Source organism: Muntiacus reevesi, chromosome 6 (genome assembly GCF_963930625.1).
Source record: "Muntiacus reevesi chromosome 6, mMunRee1.1, whole genome shotgun sequence".
In the NCBI taxonomy this organism is placed as follows: Eukaryota; Metazoa; Chordata; class Mammalia; order Artiodactyla; family Cervidae; genus Muntiacus; species Muntiacus reevesi.
The window spans coordinates 105,656,889-105,666,233 of NC_089254.1; the positions used below are offsets into that span (position 1 = coordinate 105,656,889).

General features: G+C 43.5%; 1 long non-coding RNA gene across 2 annotated transcripts; it reads right to left on the reverse strand.

The window, feature by feature from the left end:
• Positions 1-295: 295 nt before the first annotated feature.
• On the reverse strand, positions 296-8,854 carry LOC136171122 (uncharacterized). 2 transcript variants are annotated; one of them, XR_010663758.1, is made up of 3 exons: positions 8,536-8,854; positions 6,812-6,981; positions 296-2,060 (listed from the first exon to the last, which is right to left on the reverse strand). It is a non-coding gene; the product is annotated as an uncharacterized lncRNA (long non-coding RNA). The 2 variants fall into 2 exon arrangements; XR_010663757.1 differs by having other exon boundaries at positions 6,812-7,000.
• Between the last annotated feature and the right edge of the window lie 491 nt (positions 8,855-9,345).

Consider the following 9,345-nt stretch of genomic DNA (forward strand, 5'->3'; position numbering starts at 1 on the left):
CGGATACACAGGGAACTCTTAACCTCTGCGAACCAGAGATGACTCCTGTGGAGAGAGCCTGCCATCAGAGTGGGAAAGAGACTTCCTTTCTCTGGATCCCCTTTGGTTCTATTTGAATTCTTAACAAGATGAAGTCTCACTTGTTCAATGAAAAATAAAATGAATGCAGCATTCACAAAAGTTTTTAAATCAGTAAATTCATAGAATTGCCATCAGTCAGTTCAGTCGCTCAGCCGTGTCCGACTCTTTGCAACCCATGGAGTGCAACACGCCAGGCCTCCCTGTCCATCACCAACTCCTGGAGTTTACTCAAACTCATGTCCATTGAGTCAGTGATGCCTCCAACCATCTCATCCTCTGTCATCCCCTTCTCCTCCCACCTTCAATCTTTCCCAGCATCAGGGTCTTTTCCAATGAGTCAGTTCTTCTCATCAGGTGGCCAAAGTATTGGAGTTTCAGCTGCAGCATCAGTCCTTCCAATGAATATTCAGGACTGATCTCCTTTAGGATGGACTGGTTGGATCTCCTTGCTGCAGAAGTCATAGGACCCAGTAATTCCACTCCAAGGTATACACCTGAAAGAACTGAAAGCAAGGACTCAAAGACTTGTACACACCTATTCACAGCAGCACTAGTCACAATAGCCAGAAGGTGAAAAGAGCCCCAATGTTCACCAACAGATAAACGATAAATGAAATGTGGTCTGTACATGCAGTGGAGTACTCCTCAGCCATAAAAAGGAAGGACGCGCTGACACATGCTACATTGCGGATGTGCCTCAAAACCGCTGTGCTAAGGGAAGGAAGCCAGTCACAGACGGTCTCATATTGTGTGAATCCATGAATGTGAAAATACAGAAGAGGTGAATCCACAGAGACTGAAGCAGATTGCTGGTTGGGGAGAAGGGAGAGGAGAAGAACAGAGTAGCGATTGTTTAACCGGTGTGAGCTGCCTTCTGGGGGTGATAGCAATGTTTTGGAACTGAATAGAGGTGGGGGTTGTAAATGTGCTAAATGCTTCTGAGTTGGTCATTTAAAATTGGTTAACTTTTATGTTATGTGAATGTCCCCTCAATAAAAAAGATAAGTTTTTGAAAAATCAGTGAATGTGGGAGGGGTGAGAGTCTAGCAGGAAGGTCACAGGTCACCCTGGCAACAGCAGTGAGAACATTCATGGGTCGACTTCCTTGGTAGCTCCGATGATAAAGTGTCTGCCTACAATGCAGGAGACCTGGGTTCAATCTCTGGGTCGGGAAGATCCCCTGGAGAAGAAAATAGCAGCCCACTTCAGTATTCTTGCCTGGAAGATCCCATGGATGGAGGAGCCTGGTAGGCTGCAGTCCACGGGGTCTCAAAGAGTCAAACACGACTGAGTGACTTTCTTTCTTGTTTTTTATAGGGGTTACAGGGTAGGGAGCCCATAAAATTGGCTTGCATCACCTGGCCACGTGTTCTCTTTAAAAATAGTTCACTGGAAATAGAACAGAAAGAGATTAAATCAAAATTCAAAATAATGATCACAAAGCTTATCCATAGCCCCATCATGCTAAGAACTAAGTTTTATTGAGCTGATTCATGAAGGAATCATCAGAATAACAAAATGATTCCAAGGCAGGGTCAAGAAACAGATGTACCTATAGTCTGTTAAAGAAAACAAGACTGACCATAACTCAAGGCACTCTCCGCAGTTTCTGAGTTGTGCGCACCCAGCCTCACCCCAGCTTCTTTAGACTTGGTGGTAACAAGTTGTCCAGCCCTGGAGAACCCACTGAAGCTCTCGTGGATGCTTATGACATGCACTAGGTTTTTGTGTGTTGAGAACGAATGCAGCATTCACAGTTCTGAATCACTCCCCTTGATCTTGTCTTGCCCCTGATTCTACTTGCATCTTTTGTAGCTACTTCACTTGCTGCTGCTGCTTCCATTTTTGTCCTCACACCAATGATTAGATGTAATGCTTTCTATCATTTCTCTAGTCATGATCTCCAAGCTTCATTCCTGTGATTTCTGGTTCCCAGCTTGGCCAAACACCCACTCTGGACTTATTTCATTCCTGGAACCCTGTTTGGTAGGGAGAGAAAAAGTAGAAGAAAAAAGTGGGGGAGAAAGGGAGGAAAGAAAAGAGAGAGCAAAGGAGTGAGAGGAAGGAAGAGAGAGAAGGAGGGAGGGAGGAATAAAATGGGAAAAATAAAAAGAATTGAAAGCTTAGGAGCATTTTTTCATAACTTTGGTGTAGAGGAAAACATTCTAACTATGACACAAAATCCAGAAATCATAAAATAAAAGATTTATAAATTCATCTTTAAAAAACATTTTAACATAAAAAATAAACCATGTCAAAATACAAGCAAGAAATGAGGGAAAACATTTTCTACTATATCACAGACTAAGAGCTAAACGTGTAAATATATAATGAGCTACTACAAAATAACTTTTTAATCAATAACTCAATAAAAGAGTTGGCGAAGTATAGGAAAGTATGCAAGCCGGACCCTATGGGGTCTTCCTGGGACAGACCCCTCCTTCATGCCCCCTGCTGTAGCTCCTCTTGAAAGTACCCAGACGACAGTATCTGATGCACATTTCCTCAGTTGTTTTTACAGATGCTAAAGTCACCACCAAATAGAAGAAATTAACTACTTGATGACCCTGAGCACATAGCCCTCAGGCTTACTGGTGCCTAAGGACTGATAATGTTCATCCCTGTGACACCACTCTGCTACCTCACCATCAACCATTCAGAACTGTGCAGAGCTGATCACAAACCCCTCCCTCACCTGGCCTGCAAAAACGCTTTGTTGAAACCCATCAGGGAGTTCGGGCTTTTTGAGCACTAGCTGCTCTGGACTCCTTGCTTGGCACCTGCAGTAAATGCTGCACTTTGCTTCCCCACAGCCTGGGGTCAGTAGATTGGCTTTTCGGCGCGTGGGTGAAAAGCTCCAAGTTCAGCTTGGTAACAGGAACAGGACAGTTTACCAAAAGCAAAATGCCATGGCTTTAAAACATGTAAAAGACACGCAGGCTTACTCATAAAATACAAACGCCATTGAAAGTGTCACTGAAATATCACTTTCACGTATCAGTTTGGCTAAAATCAATCGAAGAGTTTGGTAACACACTTTGGTTTCTAAGGCCATGCGAAAACAGGCTTTCTCATACCTTGCCGGTGGAAAAGTAAATTGGTAAAACCCCTGTGGAGGGCAATTTAGTGGTATCTATCAAAATTAAAAATATTCAAGAAATTCCACTCATAGGAATTTATCTTATAATGTTCTCACATTAGTATATTATATAGTATATTACTAGACTATATTAGTACAGTAATAAAAGGTTATTTATTCCAATATTGTCTTAGAATATTCAAAATTTATTAAAAATTTAATTAGTTTTTAAAGTAATTAAATATTTTAAAAGACTTTAAAATTGAAGTATAGTTAATTGATTTGCAATGTTATGTTAATTTCTGCTCTAAAGTAATTTCAGTCATACATGCGTGCTCAGTCACTTCAGCCATATCCAACTCTTTGTGACCCTGTGGACTGCAGCCTGACAGTCTCCTCTGTCCACGGAATTTTCCAGGCAAGTATACTGGAGTGGGTTGCCATGCACTCCTCTAGGGGGTCTTCCTGACCCAGGGATCACACCTGTGTCTCCTGCATTGCAGGCAGATTCTTTGCCACTGGAGCCACCAGGAAAGCCCCAACTATATATATTATTTTGTATACTACATACATTATTATGTTTTTTAAATTACATACATTATTTTTTATATTCTTTTCCATTATGAAGCTTCCCTGATGGCTCAGTTGGTAAAGAGTCTGCCTGCAACGTGAAAAACCCAGGTTCGATCCCTGGGTGGGGAAGATCCTCTGGAAAAGGAAATGGCAACCCACTCCAGTATTCTTGCCTGGAGAATCCCATGGACAAAGGAGCCTGCTGGGCTGTAATCCATGGAGTCACAAAGAGTCGGGACAGGACTGAGTGACTAACACTTTCACTGTCCATTATGGGTTATCACAGGACATTGAATATAGTTCCCTGTGATATCAAGTAGGACCTTGTTGTTTATCCATTCTCTGTATAATAGTTTGCATCTGCTAATCCCAAACTCCCAATTCGTCCCTCTCCCACCCCCCACCCCTTATTGGAAACCACAAGTCTGTTCTGTTTACCTGTGAGTCTACTGATAGATAAGTTCATTTATCATGTTGTAGATTCCACATGTAAGTGATATCATACTGTATTTGTCTTTCTGTTTCTGACTGACTTACTGTGATAATCTTTGGTCCATCCATGTTGCCGCAAATGGTACTATGTCATCCTGTTTGTGGCTGAGTAATATCCCACTGTATGTATGTTCCACATCTTTATCCATTCCTCTGTTGATGCATTTAGGTTGTTTCCATGCCTTGGCTACTGTGAACAGTGCTGCTATGAACACAAGGGGGTGTATAGCTTTTTGATTTATAGTTTTGTCTGAATATATGCCCAGGAGAGGGACTGCTGAATCATGGTTTCTTGAGGAACCTCCATACTGTTTTCCTTAGTGACTGCAACAACTTGCATTAATGAAATATTTCAAAAGACTTTTTTTTAAATTTTATCTTGAGAGCATTTGACATGAGATCTATCCACATAACCATTTTTTAAGTGTATAATACATTACTGTTGAGTATAGGAAGGTTCTATGTTTTGGATAGCAAGTGAAATAAAGCCTTAGAAAGACTCAAGATTGAAGAGTCAGATGTCAAAATTTGGTGATTTTGTAACTCTGGCCCTGCATCTGGGCCTGTGGATTTTTTAAAAGTCATCCATCCCTGGGGAAAAAAAAGAAAACCTGGGGGTTATCTGCATTGAGAAGCTCTGTCTCCAAAACCTGAGTCCCTTGACAAACAAGCTCACTCCTGCAGCCATGCAGAGCTCTCTGGTTTTCACTCCGCTGGTGGAGCTGTTGGTTTATTGACAGACGGTGTAGCAGTGCAAACACAGCCAAACGGGACAGAAATAAAATCAATGAAAAATGCCAAATCACTCTCTCCAAAAGAGATTTCCTTTTTACTCTAGAAAATGTGATTCAAGATTTTTAAATGAAAACCACTGAAACAAAATATTTACAATAGGTGTGCTACATTTGAGGGTTTTAGGAACACAGCAAGCTTGGCTATGGCTAGAATGAAAAACATTTTACAGCCTTTTTGTAGAAGCTGGTCAGCTCCCTCTTTAGAGAGATGAAGAAAAAAGGACACATTTTTACCAACTCTGTCTTCCTAAATAGCTTTCTATATGCAATTAATTAGAAAGCTTTATTTAAATGTAAATTGAGCGGGTTAGTGTGGAGAGGTAAATCGATACCCATCAGATTAAAGATAAGGAAAAGAAACGGAATGACCTATATATTCAGAACGTTTTGAAAGAAGGACCGTTTGTCTTTTATGCTCAGTGCTAGAGAAATTGGCTGAAAGTTGGCAAAATAACCACAGGGAAACCGTAAAACTGCCTGTCTAAAATCTGTTCTTTTCTGTGGTTATTTGGGCTAGGCCAACAGCTCTGCTGTTCCCATCAGCATGCTGTGAGCCACAGGCCTCTAACAGCGCATCACAGGCTGAGGGCAGTCACAAGTGCTCTGGCAGGTAGCTTCTTAACCTGGCCTGGATCCGATGGGAGGACAGCGATCGGCTGATGGGGTGTAACAGTTCATGTGATGTTTCCCTTAGAGACTGAAAAAGAAAAAAATCTGATCCCTGAAAAGAACCACTTTATCTAAAAAGTTATGAACAAGCATGAAGAGGCTTTCCTGTGTAGGGAGCTGATTTCATCTTGCAAAACTCATTCTCTGGAGGTTTGCTTTTTAAGAAACTACTGTGCTGAACACCATCGTTACGGAACCAGGCTTGGGTTGCTCGCCCGTGTGCCTTAAAGCCCAATCTGTTGACACCAGGTTGCGGCGAAGGGAAATGTGGCATTTACTGTAAGACGTCAATACAAGAGTAGGTGGCTCAAGCTCTCAAACCCCGAATTCCCCTGACTTTTTAATGGCAAAGTGTGGGAGAGGAGGGCCAGAGTGCATCCCAGGGTATGTGGCCAGCTCGTGGCCAGTATGTGGCCACAATTCTCTGATTGGCTGATGGGGAGGTAACAGGGTGATGTCATAGGGGATTACGTATCAGTCCTTAGGTGCCAGGAGGTCTGGGGGCTCATAGTCATCAAGTAATTAGTTACTTTTCCTTTGGTAGGAATTCAGCATCTGTAAAACAACTCAGGAAATGTGGACAGATCCTGTTATCTAGGTCCTTCAAGGGGAGCCAGAGCAGAGGATATTGGGGAGGAGTCTGTCCCAGGAAGACCTTATAGGGTTGTGTTCAGTTATCACGTCAATAAAATGCTAGAGATGAGCTTTACTAGTTTTAAAATAGCAATTTTCCAGTCATCTAAAGGCAGGTTTGCTGTAATTCCCGCAAATATTTTTATCAAGTGTTTGTTAAAACATTGTGGAATAATATACGGAAAGAACATGTACAGTCAACAGAAGAGAACACGACATTATCAGTAAACAGGCAGGGTCTAAATTTTTTTCCAAACTCTGAAGTTTTCCCCTCTTTGTACAGGAAGTTGGAAAAGGAACTAAAAATAAAGCAGAGTTTTAGTTTAATTACTGACAGGCAACCAGGGTTGTTTTTTTTTTTCTTACTTCTGGAATATTCCGTTCCCTATTGGCAAAACATACTTCATAACAAAAGCAGAAACAGAAGAGATGTACCACGAAAACAACGCCAACATTAAGTTCAAATGCTGTCTTCTAAAACACTAGGTACCTGTTTGGTCTCCCCCATAATGCAAGCTTTATTTCAGGTAAACCACTCAGCTCTATGGAGCTCCTTGCAGAAGGACCGGGTTCCTTCCAGTTGTTGGTGTCAGGCAGGAGAAACAGGGCCAGAGGCAGGTTGAGCTGAGGTCAGGTCCTTGGAGGTGCCAAAGCCTGGTTCTGAAGAGCAGAAATGGGGCTGGGTGGAGGTCAGAACATGAGTCAATAGCCAGAGACACCAAGTTCAAACCAGGACAAGCCAAACCCAGCGTCCTGGGGGCAAATCTAAGGACACATAAGGCAAGGATGGATGAACAGGCAACTCAAAGGAGACGAAGGAGCATGTAAAATAAGTGTGGCTAGATCAGCACAGATGTGTTTAGTATCAGGGCCTCTTCTCTGCAAGGAGGCTTCTGCTGATCTTAAAGGAACAGCACTCTGAAACTATCAGAGAAGGAAACAAAAGCAGTGAGCAGCAGATGGAGCCTTGGGTATGCACCAGCAGGCACCCCAAGGAAGACCTGCGAGAAACACACAGGCTAAAGACTGACGTCACTGTTGTTAGAACGGTAAGTCACGTGCAAGCAGACCACAGAACCTTGAAATACAAAGACAGATGCAATATTCACCCAGTAATCCATTCATTAGGGGATTTATTGAGAAGCTACAGCCAGGCACTGCACTGAAAACTGGAGCCTAAAGGTTAACCAAGGGAGGGTTTCCCTGGTGGTCCAGTGGTTAAGAATCCACTTTCCAATACAGAGGATGCAGGTTTGATCTGTGGTCCGAGAGGACACCACGTGCAAGGAGCAACTGAGTCTGTACACGACAATTACTGAGCCCACAGTCTAGAGCCTGAGCTCTGCGACAAGAGAAGGCTCCCCAGTGACAAGCCCAAGAGCATCCCCCCACTTGTCATAACTACAGAAAGCCTTCGCACAGCATCAAAGACCCAGCACAGCCAAATAGAAATAAATGATTTATTTAAGTTAACAAGGAAGTTCCCTGGTGGTCTAGTGGTTAGGATTCTCGGCTTTCATTGCTGTGGGCCCAGGTTCAATTCCTGGTCAAGGAACTGAGATTCTGCCAAGGTGCGTGGTGCGGCCAGAAAAAAAACTTTAAACGTTATAATCTAGTCTGTGTTCCCAAGAAATTCAGAGACAGCCAAGTAAATAAGCAATTCCAAAAACAGTGAGATGAATACAGGGCAAGAGGAAATTACGGGGTGTTAAGATGGAAGGAGAAGGGAAGGTTTCCAAAGGAGATGAAATCTAAGCTGAGGACTGGAGGACAGATACAGGGGGGTTTCCCTCCTTACTTGAGTACTGTGCTTAATTATTCCCCAGACCTAAAAGCTTCAGAAGCAACAGAAAAGAAGACAAAATAAATGAAGGCCCCAGGACAGGACCCCGCTACAAGGAGTGCTTCCAGAATCTTGGCTCTCTGTTCACGATGCCAGAACAGAAATGTGAAGACAGAGATAGTGAGGAGAAATAAAGAGTGGCTTGATTTCTCTGCCAGGCAAAGGCAGAACACAGTAGGTTCCAGAACTGTGCCCCCTCCCTGGGAAACAGGGAGAGGTCTCATGTCAGGCAGCCAGGTGTGATAAGAATCAAAGCTGTAACAGTCTTGCATTCTTTCTTTCAGAGTTTCAAAAGGGGTGGGGTTGCTGACAGGATTAGGGTGTGTTCAGGGTCTCAGGTCTCCTAATCTTGATGAGTTTCTCAGTCTTACCTCTCGGTGGTTTCAGGGCTGCTGGCTTCCCCTGTAGCTCAGTCAGTAAAGAATCCGCCTGCAATGCAGGAGTCTGCGTGCAATGCAGGAGACACAGGTTCAATCCCTGGGTCCGAAGATCCCCTGGAGAAGGGAATGGCGACCCCCTCCAGTATTCTTGCCTGGGAAATCCCATGGACAGAGGAGCCTGGCAGGCTACACTCCATGGGGTCCCAAGAGACAGACAAGACTTAGCGGCTAAACCACCAAGGTCATGGAGGCTGTTTCCTGCCATCAAAGAAATGGTAGACACAGAAAGGCTTTGTGCCTGGGAGCCCCACAGCCCTGCTCGGCATAAGGAATGACTGGCAAAGGATGGTTCTCAAAATACTAAAAACACACATGTAGAGAGCTTACGTCAAAGCCTTATTTAGCTCAGTCATGAGGGAGCCACCAGAATGACAAAATGATTCCAAGGCCAAGTCAAGAAACAGGTGTATCTATGTGCTTAGTCACTCAGTCGTGTCTGACTCTTTGCAACCCCATGGACTGTAGCCCGCCAGGCTCCTCTGTCCATGGGATTCTCCAGGCAAGAATACTGGAGTGGGTTGCCATGCCCTCCTTCAGAGGATCTTCCCAATCCAGAGATAAAACCCAGGTCTCCCGCATTGCAGGCAGATTCTTTACATCTGAGCCACCAGGGAAGCCCAGATGTACCTAGAGTAAAGAAAATAAGAATAGAATAAAATTATCAATTTAGATGCAAAAGTCAGTACCTACAAGGCAATATGCTATCATCTTTAGGGTTATTTTTTTGCGTGGCTTCCCTGG